Raw genomic sequence first — 13658 nt, forward strand, 5'->3', positions numbered from 1 at the left:
GTCCTGCACTTGTTTAAACAAATTCATAACACTTTGGGATGGCTTTTGCTGTTACTCAGTAAATTATACATTATACTGCTTTTAATGTTTTAAATGAGAGAACTGACAGTCAAAATAGAGAATTCCAATTAACACTGAATTTTTATTTTATCAATATTTTAAAGGGTTTAAAACATTAGAGATGAAGTGTGATTCTAAAGTGTGACTTTTGTCACAAACCCAAATTCCCACATCCACATGGCTCCTGTCCTTCTATTCAGTTCAACAAACGTTTATTATGTGACTACTGTATATCTGATGTAAAGCCATATAAAAATTGGAAAGACACATTCTCTGCCTTCCAGGAGCATGAAATTTAGGAAGATAATTAGAGTATGTGTTTTATAAAATTAGTCAGTTTATTTGAATCACTTTAGTGTAATTGATTTTCAAAAACAAGACCTTCAAAGTAATAAATCTTATGAGAAAATAAACCTTATTGCTTAGATTAGAGGAGAGTTACCTCCTTTTACCTGCTTAGCCTTACTATCTCCTGTCCCAACTGTTGAATACCTTATAGACAGATATCAGTGCTTTAAAACTGAAAAAATCTAGAAAAAGAGACCAAAACATTAGACTGAACTTGTAAACTGAGAAAGCATAAGGCACAAGCTGGGAAGCTAAATTACATATGTTCATTTGTTACCTCTGTAACAGTTTATTAATTAGGATTTCATTGCAAATGGCAGAAACCAAAGTAAATTAGTGGAGGAGAACTAATTTACTCTTGAAATACATAACTGTTGGAAAACCAGATCATGGGAAAGAGGGTAGCTTCAAGAATCAAGATTTACCATCAAGTCTTTTCCATTTCATCTTTCTCTCTGTCTCTGGCTTATCTCCATTATCCCTCACACTTGACTTGTGCTAATCACAGCTATCAAGAAGAACAAAGTTTTATATCATGAACTTTTATATTGGAGAGGCCTTTACAGATATCTTAATCCCCCCACATTCTAAAATTCCAAAGAAGGAATTTGATTGGTTTAATTTGAGACAGATTCACATTCCAAAACAAATAAACTATGTATATAAATACAGCGGTACATCTTGTGATCATGAGAGTATAACAAAGGGAGGGCTCCCAGGAAAAATGTAAGATGACCACTGATAAAGACCTCTGTAGAAATCAACTTCAAGCATACAAAAACGAACTATTGCAAACAGCTTAAATATTAATAAACATAGATGAAAACATCATAAGTAAAATCACCATAAATAGTTGTTTATTTGCAATTCAAATGCAGAAATAAATTAAACAGATGTAATATATTATGTCTTCATTCATCACCTTGACACATGTTCATATGTCTTTGCTTTGTTCCTACTGAAACTAGGAAGACATTTCATATTTATATGAGCTTTTCTGAAGTAGTTTGAGGAAATTTTAAGATTCAGAACAATATGTGGATGCAATTGAGAGGAAATTTCTTTTTTCTTGATGAAAGCACCATTATCATCATACTTATAACAATTCATGAAAATGTCAACGTAATTCAGTTTTCTCTTACTCCATCAATTTATTCTTCAGTAGTAGACAATGATGGGCTTTTATTAGAGGGAGTAAACCAGAGAATGCATGTGTTATGTATAAAATGTATTGGACCTAATATAGAGTGAATCAGTACTATTGTTGACTGGCAATGGCATAGCCTTGTCTAAAGTGTTTTTCTTTGTAAGACTATTTATAATAGTTTTATTTTATCTATATTTGAAAAATGAATGTTTTTAAGATCTTGGTTAATCCTTCATGAAAGTATTCTTAAATACATTCCATATTTAACCGAATCCTCTAAATAGTCCCTGAATGGAGAACCTTATAACCTCAGAAGAGAAAACAAATCAGATTCCTCAATTTATAAAAAGTAGAACTTAGAAAAAATTCACTTACTATAGTAATTCCTAAATAAAGTCTCAGACTCACCTCTCATTTATGAGGGTAGAGATTGGAAAGAGCAACCTTGTAATAATTTGGTTTTATTTCTGAAGGCCTCACAAACTGTTCATTACTTTAAAAAGATAGTTTGAGGGTAAATATGGCAACTACATTGAATACTATTAGAAAAAGTTTTTACTCTTTGTAAGATGTTTACATTATAAATATTTGTGAAAGGGTTTGTCCCCAAATATATTGCGAATACAGCCAGTTCTAACAAAAGATGGAATATGTATTCTTAAAAATCACTATGTTGTGTAAAATTGCACACTAGAAAGTACAGAGCCTATTGGAAAAACGGGGTTGGGTCACAACACTTAAGAACTTCATTAGCGACACATTTAAGAAAAGATAGGAACTTAATAAAAACAGCAGCATACTTTCACACATGGTAAATGATTAAGAAATACATGAATATTGCTCCCAAAATGGTACTTTACATTGTAAATGGCCTGAAGTTTGTTTGTGGATGTGGGAGTCAGAAACTACATTTGTTTTCTATTGCGTGCATGGTAATCACCACAAACTTCATGGCTTGAAACAGCACCTGTTTATTAATCTCGCGGTTCTATAGACCAGACGTCCAGGCACAGCTTAGCTGAATTTTCTCCCCAGAGTCTCGCAGGCCGAAATCGAGGTGTCAGCTGAGGTAGTGATATCTACTAAAGCTCTGGTCCTCTTCCACTCAGTATGTAAGCCGGCCAGGTTTTGAGGTTGCAGGATTGAGGTCTCAGCTCCTGGAGGCCACCCTTCCCCACAGGCAGCTCACAACGCAGCAGGAGAAGAGGAGCTCTAACTTCCTTCATCTCTGACCCTGAGACCCTCTTTTTAAAGCCTCACATGATTAGGTAAGGCTCACCTAGAATAATCTACTTTAAATCAGTTCAAGTTAACTGATTAACGAACCTAATTATATTGGAAAATTTCCTTCACCTTTACCATACGATGTATCATGATCATGGGAGAGATAACCCATCACCTCTCACATGTTTTATTGATTAGAAGCAAGTTTCAAGTCCCTCCCACTCAAGAGAAGGGATTGATACAAAGGCATGAGTCATTGGAGGCCATCTTTGAATTTTATTTAAACAGAACAGTTGCAGCTTGTGAGTTATTGTGAAGTGGTGATAGGAGAGCTACATGAAATTGGATGAAAAGTTTTAACACAAGATGTGGATCAATGGGGATTATAACACGTGTAGTGAATGGAGGTAGCTGATAGATGTTTGAGGTGCATGAGTGTGTTTTGTGAATTCCTACCCAGTAGCTCAGTTCAGCTGTGTGCAGTTTTCTGCATTCAGCTATTGTTTCTCACAGATGAAATCATGCATAAGCAAATGCAAAATTTGTATTAGGCTCAGATTGTTCCTTAATATATCAGTCGTGTTGGGACTAATGTGCATTTTAAAAACAAACATTATAGCAGAATGAACTATACATATTTATCTTTCTATTGCCTTCAATACCTAGAAGAACGTTGGCGGAGAATGGAAATTTTGTAGTACATTTTAATTTGAATAGAATTGGAATAGTCTTTGGATTTGGGATAGATATACAAATGGGCTTTATTTCAATCCATCAAGTCCTTGATGAATTGTGGTCATGTCTCCAATGAGCCAAAGAAGAAGAGAAATGGGATAGATATGTGGTTTATCTACATAATGATGTAGAGCTCATAGAGAACAAATGAGAAGAGTTCAGGAAAATATATTGTAAAGGCAGTGTGGTACAGTTTGTATACCTGAGTTCTAATTTAAAGCTAACCAGTATGATATTTATTATGTGTATTTTGCATTGGTTTTAAAGTGTGTTTGGTACAGGAGAGTTTCTGAAAGTAAATGAGTTTCTGTAACAGAAAATTTCAGAAACACATAAATAGGTTTGTCTCTATTTCTCACTTGATCTTTTATAAAATACTGCCCAGCTATCAAGGCTCCACCCTAGTTAAGAAATTTCAGTGTATTCCCCCAATAGCACTTCCTCTGCAGAAAGACAATCAGGAACCTAAGCAAAAACAGGTTAAGTGTCAAAACAAGCTAAGTGAAGAATATTTTACATCTCTGAAAACAACAATATTAAAAATGCCTCATGTGTGGATCATCCTACATGACTATTTCAGGAATGTGAAAAAGAATAAGAAGACATTCCTCTTTGAAGATGACTGGTGACCATATACTTAATCCAAATTAGCACCAAATTACCACTAACATAACTAAAATAAGATTATTTCAATTAGCCTTTGTGAAATACGGTAAGGAAATGGCATCAAAACAACACACATTTGAGAATTTTGTGCATTATACTAGTGTGGTGGGATTTGGCTAAATTAAGTGTCAAATTATAAATTAATAAACGCAAAGAAAAAGCTTTCCTAGAATATATGGGGTATGTGTGGGGTTGAGAAAAAAAACTGCTCAATAGAAAAAGTATAAGGACAGATATGTAGTGGTTAAGAAATGTAAGAACAAACATGAAAATAAGAATATGTTTGTAAATTATTGAAATAAAGGTTAATTTTGTAAAATTTTTAATGAGAGTCAGTTACTCCCAAACAAGTTCAAAAACAAATAATAACTAAATGCTGTTTGCATCTAAAAGAAAATGTCATTTAAAAATAATAATAGAGGGATGAATAACTGCCCATATAGGTAATACAAACAGAAAAAAATAACTCCAGTGACAAATACTAGTAATGTTAGACAAAGCGTAATTCTGGTAAAAAAGTATTTATATTTCCTTCAACAAATAGTTACATAGAGCCTACTATAGCCAGTAGTAGAGAGGAGCTGAACATCTAACATATTGCGTCCAGACAAAACACTCTGTAGTCTTACCTAACCCTCAGCCATCTCTTAGCTAGCAATCTGGTGGCCAGGCTTTATCACCTCTGTCCTTTCCTAAATAATTGTAGGCATCCAACATTTCTGTCACAGTGGTCATGGAGCTACACAATAAGCATCCCCCTGCTCTCCACAAGAAGCAGCTATAATCAGGAATACACATAATCTCTGCAAATGTGTTGTTCTAGAAATTACAAGTATTGTTTGACAGTCACTGAAAAAGTTAACTCCTGGTTGTATAGCCTAAGCAACTGTTTAGCAATATAATCTTCCACCCACTTAAGAATAAATCTATTATAAAATTCCTGGACTTTTAAACATTTTATATAAGCTTGGAAGAAAACAATAAACTTTAAAAAAATGAGACAATCAATTAAACCTGAATGCTAATTGGAGTTTGGATGATATTACAGAATGATTCTTTTTAAGTTTAATAATAGCATTGTGGCTACATTAAAACCTGTATTTATCTTTTAGAGACTCTGTAGACACGAGGACAGTAAGCCATGGGGAGTATGTGAGAGAAGCTAGTAAAGGAGTAGATGAAACGATATTTGCTTGTATTGATTTTTTTAACATCTTTATTAGGGTATAATTGCTTTACAATGGTGTGTTAGTTTTTGCTTTATAACAAAGTGAATCAGTTATACATATACATATGTCCCCATATCTCTTTCCTCTTGCATTTCCCTCCCTCCCACACTCCCTATCCCACCACTCTGGGTGATCACAAAGCACCGAGTTGATCTCCCTGTGCCCTGCGTCTGCTTCCCACGGGCTATCTATTTTACATTTGGTAGTGTATATATGTCCATGCCACACTCTCACTTTGTCCCAGCTTACTCTTTCCCCTTCCTGTATCCTCAAGTCCATTCTCTAGTAGGTCTGCATCTTTATTCCTGTCTTGCCCTTAGGTTCTTCTGACCATTGTTTTTATCGTTTTTTTTTTTTTTTTAGATTCCATATATATGTGTTAACATGCGGTATTTTTTTCTCTTTCTGACTTATTTCACTCTGTATAACAGTCTCTACGTCCATCCACCTCACTACAAATAACTCAATTTTGTTCCTTTTTACGGCTGAGTAATATTCCATTGTATATATGTGCCATATCTTCTTTATAAATTTATCTGTTGATGGACACTTAGGTTGCTTCCATGTCCTGGCTATTGTAAATAGAGCTTCAATGAACATTTTGGTACATGACTCTTTTTGAATTATGGTTTTCTCAGGGTATATACCAAGTAGTGGGATTGCTGGGTCATATGATAGTTCTATTTTTATTTTTTTAAGGAACATCCATACTGTTCTCCATAGTGGCTGTATCAATTTACATTCCCACCAACAGGGCAAGAGGGTTCCCTTTTCCCCACACCCTCTCTAGTATTTATTGTTTGCAGATATTTTGATGATGGCCATTCTGACCGGTGTGAGATGATATCTCAATGTATTTTTTTTTTTTTTTTTTTTTTTTTTTTTTTTTTTTTTTTTTTTTTTTTTTTTTTTTTTTGCGGTACGCGGGCCTCTCCCTGCCATGGCCTCTCCTGTCGTGGAGCACAAGCCCCGGACGTGCAGGCCCAGTGGGCATGGCCCACGGGCCCAGCCACTCCGTAGCACACGGGATCCTCCCGGACTAGGGCACGCACCTGCGCCCCCCACATCCGCAGGTGGACTCCCAACCACTGCGCCACCAGGGAAGCCCCTCATTGTATTTTTGATTTGCATTTCTATAATGATTAATGATGTTGAGCATTCTTTCATGTGTTTGTTGGCAATCTGTATATCTTCTTTGGAAAAATGTCTATTTAGGTCTCCTGCCCATTTTTGGATTGGGTTGTTTGTTTTTTTGTTATTGAGCTGCCTGAGTTGCTTATAAATTTTGGAGCTTAATCCTTTGTCAGTTGCTTCATTTGCAAATACTTTCCCCCATTCTGAGGGTTGTCTTTTGTCTTCTTTACAGTTTCTTTTGCTGTGCAAAAGCTTTTAAGTTTCATTAGGTCCCACTTGTTTATTTTTGTTTTTATTTCCGTTTCTCTAGGATGTGGGTCAAAAAGGATCTTGCTGTGATTTATGTCATAGAGTGTTCTGCCTATGTTTTCCTCAAAGAGATTGATGGTGTCTGGGCTTACATTTAGGTCTTTAATCCATTTGGAGTGTATTTTTGTGTATGGTGTTAGGGAGTGTTCTAATTTCATTCTTTTACATGTAGCTGTCCAGTTTTCCCAGCACCACTTATCGAAGAGGCTGTCTTTTCTCCACTGTATATTCTTGCCTCATTTATCAAAGATAAGGTGACCATATGTGTGTGGGTTTATCTCTGGGATTTCTATCTTGTCCCATTGATCTGTATTTCTGTTTTTGTGCCACTACCATACTGTCTTGATTACTGTAGCTTTGTAGTATAGTCTGAAGACAGGGAGTTTGATTCCTCCAGGACCGTTTTTCTTTCTCAAGATTGTTTTGGCTATTCAGGGTATTCTGTGTTTCCATACAAATTGTGAAATTTGTTGTTCTAGTTCTTTGAAAAATGCCAGTGGTAGTTTGATAGGGATTGCATTGAATCTGTAGATTGCTTTGGGTAGTAGAGTCATTTTCACAGTGTTGATTCTTCCAATCCAAGAACATGGTATATCCTTCCATCTATTTGTATCATCTTTAATTTATTTCATCAGTGTCTTATAATTTTCTGCATACAGGTCTTTTGTCTCCTTAGGTAGGTTTATTCCTAGATATTTTATTCCTTTCATTGCCATGATAAATGGGAGTGTTTTCTTAATTAAAATTTCAGATTTTTCATCATTAGTGTATAGGAATGCTAGATTTCTGTGCATTAATTTTGTATCCTGCTACTTTACCCAATTCATTGATTAGCTCTAGTAGTTTTCTGGTAGCATCCTTAGGATTCTCTATGTATAGTATCATGTCATCTGCAAACAGTGACAGCTTTACTTCTTCTTTTCCAATTTGGATTCCATTTATTTCTTTTTCTTCTCTGATTGCTGTGGCTAAAACTTCCGAAACTATGTTGAATAATAGTGATGAGAGTGGGCAATCTTGTCTTGATCTTAATCTTAGTGTAAATGGTTTCTGTTATTCACCATTGAGGATGATGTTGGCTGTGGGCTTGTCATGTATGGCTTTTATTATATTGAGGAAAGTTCCCTCTATGCCTACTTTCTGGAGGGTTTGGAATTTTGTCAAAAGCTTTTGTCAAAAAAATATTTGATATGATTTAAATTTTCTTAAATTTACCAAGGCTTGATTTGTGACCCAGGATATGATCTATACTGGATAATGTTCCGTGAGCACTTTAGAAGAATGTGTATTCTGTTGTTTTTGGTTGGAATGTCCTATAAATATCAATTAAGTCCATCTTGTTTAATGTATCATTTAAAGCTTGTGTTTCCTTATTTATTTTCATTTTGGATGATCTGTCCATTGGTGAAAGTGGGGTGTTAAAGTCCCTTACTATGATAGTGTTACTATTGATTTCCCCTTACTATGATAGTGTTACTATTGATTTCCCCTTTTATGGCTGTTAATATTTTCCTTATGTATTGAGGTGCTCCTATGTTGGGTGTATAAAGATTTATAATTGTTATATCTTCTTCTTGTATTGATCCCTCGATAATTATGTAGTGTCCTTTTTTGTCTCTTGTAATAGTCTTTGTTTTAAAGCCTATTTTGTCTGATATGAGAATTGCTACTCCAGTTCCCTTTTGATTTCCATTTGCATTGAATACATTTTATCCATCCCCTCAATATCAGTTTGCATGTGTCCCTAAGTCTGAAGTGGGCCTCTTGTAGACAGCATATATACAGGTCTTGTTTTTGTATCCATTCAGCCAGTCTATGTCTTTTGTTTGGAGCATTTAATCCATTTACATTTAAGGTAATTATCTATATGTATATTCCTATTACCATTTTTAAATTGTTTTTGGTTTATTACTGTAGGTCTTTTCCTTCTCTTGTGATGCCTACCCAGAGAATTTTTTTAGCATTTGTTATAAAGCTGGTTTGGTGGTGCTGAATTCTCTTAGATTTTGCTTGTGTGTAAAGCTTTTAATTTCTCTGTCAAATCTGAATGAGATCCTTGTGGGTAGGGTAATCTTGGTTGTAGTTTTTTCTCTTTTTTCACTTTAAATATGTCCTGCCACTCCCTCTCGCTTGCAGAATTTCTGCTGAAAGATAAGCTGCTAAACTTATGGGGATTCCCTTGTGTGTTATTTGTTGTTTTTCCCTTGCTGTTTTAATATTTGTTCTTTGTATTTAACTTTTGATAGTTTGATTAATATATGTCTTGGCATGTTTCTTCTTGGATTTATCCTTTATGGGACTCTCTGTGTTTCTTAGACTTGATTAACTATTTCCTTTCCCATATTAGGGAAGTTTTCAACTATAATATCTTCAAATATTTTCTCAATCCCTTTCTTTTTCTCTTCTTCTTCTGGGGCCCCTATAATTCGAATGTTGGTGTGTTTAATGTTGTTGCAGAGGTCTATGTGACTGTCCTATATCCTTTCATTCTTTTTTCTTTTTTCTGCTCTGCAGTAGTTATTTCCACTATTTTATCTTCCAGGCCACTTATCCATTCTTCTGCCTCAGTTATTCTGCTATTGATCCCTTCCAGAGAATTTTAAATTTCATTTATTGTGTTGTTCATCTCTTTTTGTTTGCTCTTTAGTTCTTCTAGGTACTTGTTAAATGTTTCTTGTATTTTCTCCATTCTATTTCCAAGATTTTTGATCATCTTCACTCTCATTATTCTGAATTATTTTTCAGGTTGATTGCCTATTTCCTCTTCATTTGTTAGGTCTGGTGGGTTTTTATCTTGCTCCTTCATCTGCTGTGTTTCTCTGTCTTCTCATTTTGCTTAACTTACTGTGTTTGGGGTCACTTTTTCACAGGCTGCCGGTTCGTAGTTTCTGTTGTTTTTGGTGTCTGTCCTCAGTGGCTAAGGCTGGTTTAGTAGGTTGTGTAGGTTTCCCAATGGAGGGGACTAGTGCCTGTGTTCTGTTGGATGAAGCTGGATCTTGCTTTTCTGGTGGGCAGGTCCACATCTAGTGGTGTGTTTTGTGGTGTCAGTGGTCTATTATGATTTTAGGCAGCCTCTGTGCTAATGGATGGGGTTGTGTTCCTTTCTTGCTAGTTGTGTGGCATAGGGTGTGCTGCACTGTAGCTTGCTGGTTGTTGAGTGGAGCTGGGTCTTGGCATTGAGACAGAGATCTCTGGGTGATATTCATTGTTTGTTATTACATGGAGCTGGGAGGTCTCCTGTGGACCACTGTCCTGAACTTGGCTCTCCCAGCTCAGTGGCACAGATCTGATGCCTAGCTGGAGCACCAAGAAACTGTCCTCCACATGGCTCAGAATAAAAGGGAGAGAAAAATGTAAGAAAGAATGAAGAAGATAAAATAAAATAAAATAAAATAGTTATTAAAATAAAAAAATAATTATTAAGAACAATTTTTTTAAGTAATTAAAAAAAAAACGGACAGACAAAATCCTAGGAAAAATAGTAAAAGCAAAGCTATACAGACAAAATCACACACTGAAGCATACACATACACACTCACAAAAAGAGAAAAAGGGGAAAATATATGCATATCGTTGGTCCCAAAGTCTACCTCCTCAATTTGGGATGATTCATTGTCTTTTCAGGTAATCCACAGATGCAGGGTACATCATGTTGATTGTGGAGATTTAATCCGCTGCTCCTGAGGCTGCTGGGAGAAATTTCCCTTTTCTTCTCTGTTCACATAGCTCCTGGGGTTCAGCTGTGGATTAGGCCCCACCTCTGTGTGTAGGTTGCCTGAGGGCGTTTGTTCTTCGTTCAGACAGGAGGAGGTTAAAGGAGTAGGTAATTCAGGGGCTCTGGCTCAGTCAGGCTGGGGGGAGGGAGGGATATGTATGCGGGGCTAGCCTGCAGCAGTCTGGCGTGACATCACACCAGCCTGAGGCACGCCGTGTGTTCTCCCAGGGAAGTTGTCCCTGGATCACGAGACCCTGGCAGTGGAGGGCTGTAGAGGCTCCCGGGAGGGGAGGTGTGGAGAGTGACCTGTGCTTGGACACAGGCTTCTTGGTTGTGGCAGCAGCAGCCTTAGCATCCCAGCCCAGGCCCGTCTCTCAGGTCCGCGCTGATAGCCGCAGCTGCAATCCATCTGTGGAGCTCCTTGAGCGGTGCTCTTAATCCCCTCTCCTCGTGCACCAGGAAACAAAGAGGCAAGAAAACGTCTCTTGTCTCTTGGGCAGCTCCAGACTTTTTCCTGGACTCCCTCCAGGCTAGCTATAGCACACTAGCCCCCTTCAGCCTGTGTTCATGCAGCCAACCCCAGTCGTCTCCCTGGGATCCCACCGAAGCCCGAGCCTCAGCTCCCAGCCCCGACCCATTCCAGCGGCTGAGCAGAGAAGCCTCTCAGGCAGATGTGTGCTGGTTGGCACCAGTCCTCTGTGCGGGAATCTCTCCTCTTTGCCCTCCTCACCTGTATTGCTGCGCTCTCCTCAGTGGCTCCGAAGCTCCTCACACCCCACCACCAGTAGTCGCCACCCACGAAGGAGTTTCCTAGTGTGTTGAAATCTTTTCTCCTTCACAGCTCCCTCCCACTGGTGCACATCCTGTCCTTATTCTTTGTCTCTGATTTTTCTTATTTCTTTTACCCTACCCAGGTACGTGGGGAGTTTCTTGCCTTTTGGGATGTCCGAGGTCTTCTGCGAGAATTCAGTAGGTGTTCTGTAGGAGTTTTTCCACATGTAGATGTATTTCTGATGTATTTGTGGGGAGGAAGGTGATCTCTGCGTTTTACTCTTCTGCCATCTTGAAGCTCCTCCCTTTTATATTTTTGGATATGGCTAAGCCTTCTTGTTCCACACTTCTATGACTTATGTGATAAGCCAAATATGTTCCCAACAAAAGTTTTAAAAATGGGACCTAAAGGTGAAATTCTGAATTGTATGAAAACATTAACCCCAAATTGTTACACGACAGTTCTACATATGAACAGACAGAAAGAAAATGCAATAGTGTCATTTGATTGCACAAGTAAAAGAAAAAAAAATCCTTGAACATTAAATACTATTTTAAAACAATATTTGTTTGCTGTAAGCCTGTTGATGTTTTGTGATTTTAATGTTTAATTCAGCAACTGGTAGAACTTTCATAAATGGGTTAGAAGGGCAGGCAATCTTCAAGAAAGTGTATTTCTTATATACTGGTGTGTTGTTACAATTTTTAGTATTCATAGCTTTATTTTTTATTTGTTTTTTTGCTGAGTTGGGTCTTCACTGCTGCCCATGGGCTTTCTGTAGTTGCAGCCAGTGGGGCCTATTCTTCATTGCAGTGCACAGGCTTCTCATTTTGGTGGCTTCTCTTGTTGCAGAGCATGGGCTCTAAGCATGTGGGCTTCAGTAGTTGCAGCATGTAGGCTCAGTAGTTGCATTACATGGGTCTTAAAACACGTGGGCTTCAGTGGTTGTGTCGCATAGTCTCAGTAGTTGTGGCACAGAGGCTTAGCTGCTCCACGGCATGTGAGATCCTCCCAGAGCAGGGATCAAACCCATGTTCCCTGCATTGGCAGGTGGATTCTTAACCACTGCACCACCACAGAAACCTCCTCATAGTTTTATTAACATAGCATTGTTACTGTTTTGCAATAAAGGTGATATGTGAAGTATTAATCCCAGGAAATCAACTAATACCTTGAAGTATCGAATGGTGTGTTCATCCATCTTCCCTGCCCAAATAAGAAAAAGATGGTGCATTTTGCCTGACTAAGTATCAGGCAGAAGGATTTGGAAGCACATTTTCCCTCAAAATAAAGCCTTGCCAATACAAAAATGAGGTTAATGTCAGGGGTGAAGTCGTGGACACTAGTTAAGGTAATGGGAGTAGAGAAGGGTAAACGTAGAAGAAGAATAGGAAATGAAGATCAATTCTACCATCTCAGGGAAGACTCTTAGGGACATGACTGAGTATGACATGAACTTGAGAGGAAATTGGGAGTGTGGTTTTATTATCTTGATTCATGGTATTTAGCAACACTACAGAGATGGGCATATAGTGATATATGCACAATAATCTCCCTGAATTTTCTATGTAGGTAAATGTCCTGGAAAATTATCCAACCGTTTTGGGTGAAAATGAGGGAAAAACACAGCTTAGTAGGAAAAGTTAAGACATCCAATGGAGATACAAAATGCATGAACCTCTGGTTAGGAACACAGATACTGTTTTCAAGGATGACAGTGCTATGAAATCCAATATAAAAATAATTAAATTAAAAGTCTTTGGAAAGAGTTCTGGGAACTTAGTATATCAAGGGTCAGAAAAGTATAGCCCTTGAGCCAGATCAAGTCTGCCTCCTGCGTTTGTAAATAAAAATTTAATGGAATATAACCATATTTATTCATTTAATTATTGTCTATGTCTACTTTTATGCTACAATGGCAGAGTTGGGTTGTTGCAACAAAGACCTTATGGCCCACAAATTCTAAAAGATTTACTATCTGGCCTTGTACAGAAAAAGTTGGCCAACCCCTGGTTTGCACCAAAAAGAATTTGTTAACAAAGGGGACCTGTGTATGACACATCCTAGGAAAAATATTGGCACATCGTTCATATAGAATATGAATTTCTTGCTTTAGAGTTAATGTCAACCTGAAGAAGAGAGCAGGGAAACTCAAATATGGGACTGTTATTTAGAATGTCACAGGATTATGAATATTATTTAGGCTGGAATCAGCTGAAATTTCATTTACCTGGAAATAACTAAATGAGTGTCCTTGCTAAGAAACAAGCTGGGGTTTTAAGCCAGATATTAGTTAGTTCCAGAAATATGGTTTTATTT

At 37.3% G+C, this 13658-nt stretch overlaps 1 protein-coding gene across 2 annotated transcripts in view; it reads left to right on the forward strand.

The window, feature by feature from the left end:
- Window positions 1-13658, forward strand: part of LRRTM4 (leucine rich repeat transmembrane neuronal 4) — an 881514-nt gene that overhangs the window by 665675 nt on the left and 202181 nt on the right. The window lies entirely within an intron of this gene.

The sequence above is a fragment of the Kogia breviceps genome, chromosome 11 (assembly GCF_026419965.1).
Source record: "Kogia breviceps isolate mKogBre1 chromosome 11, mKogBre1 haplotype 1, whole genome shotgun sequence".
Taxonomy (NCBI): domain Eukaryota; kingdom Metazoa; phylum Chordata; class Mammalia; order Artiodactyla; family Physeteridae; genus Kogia; species Kogia breviceps.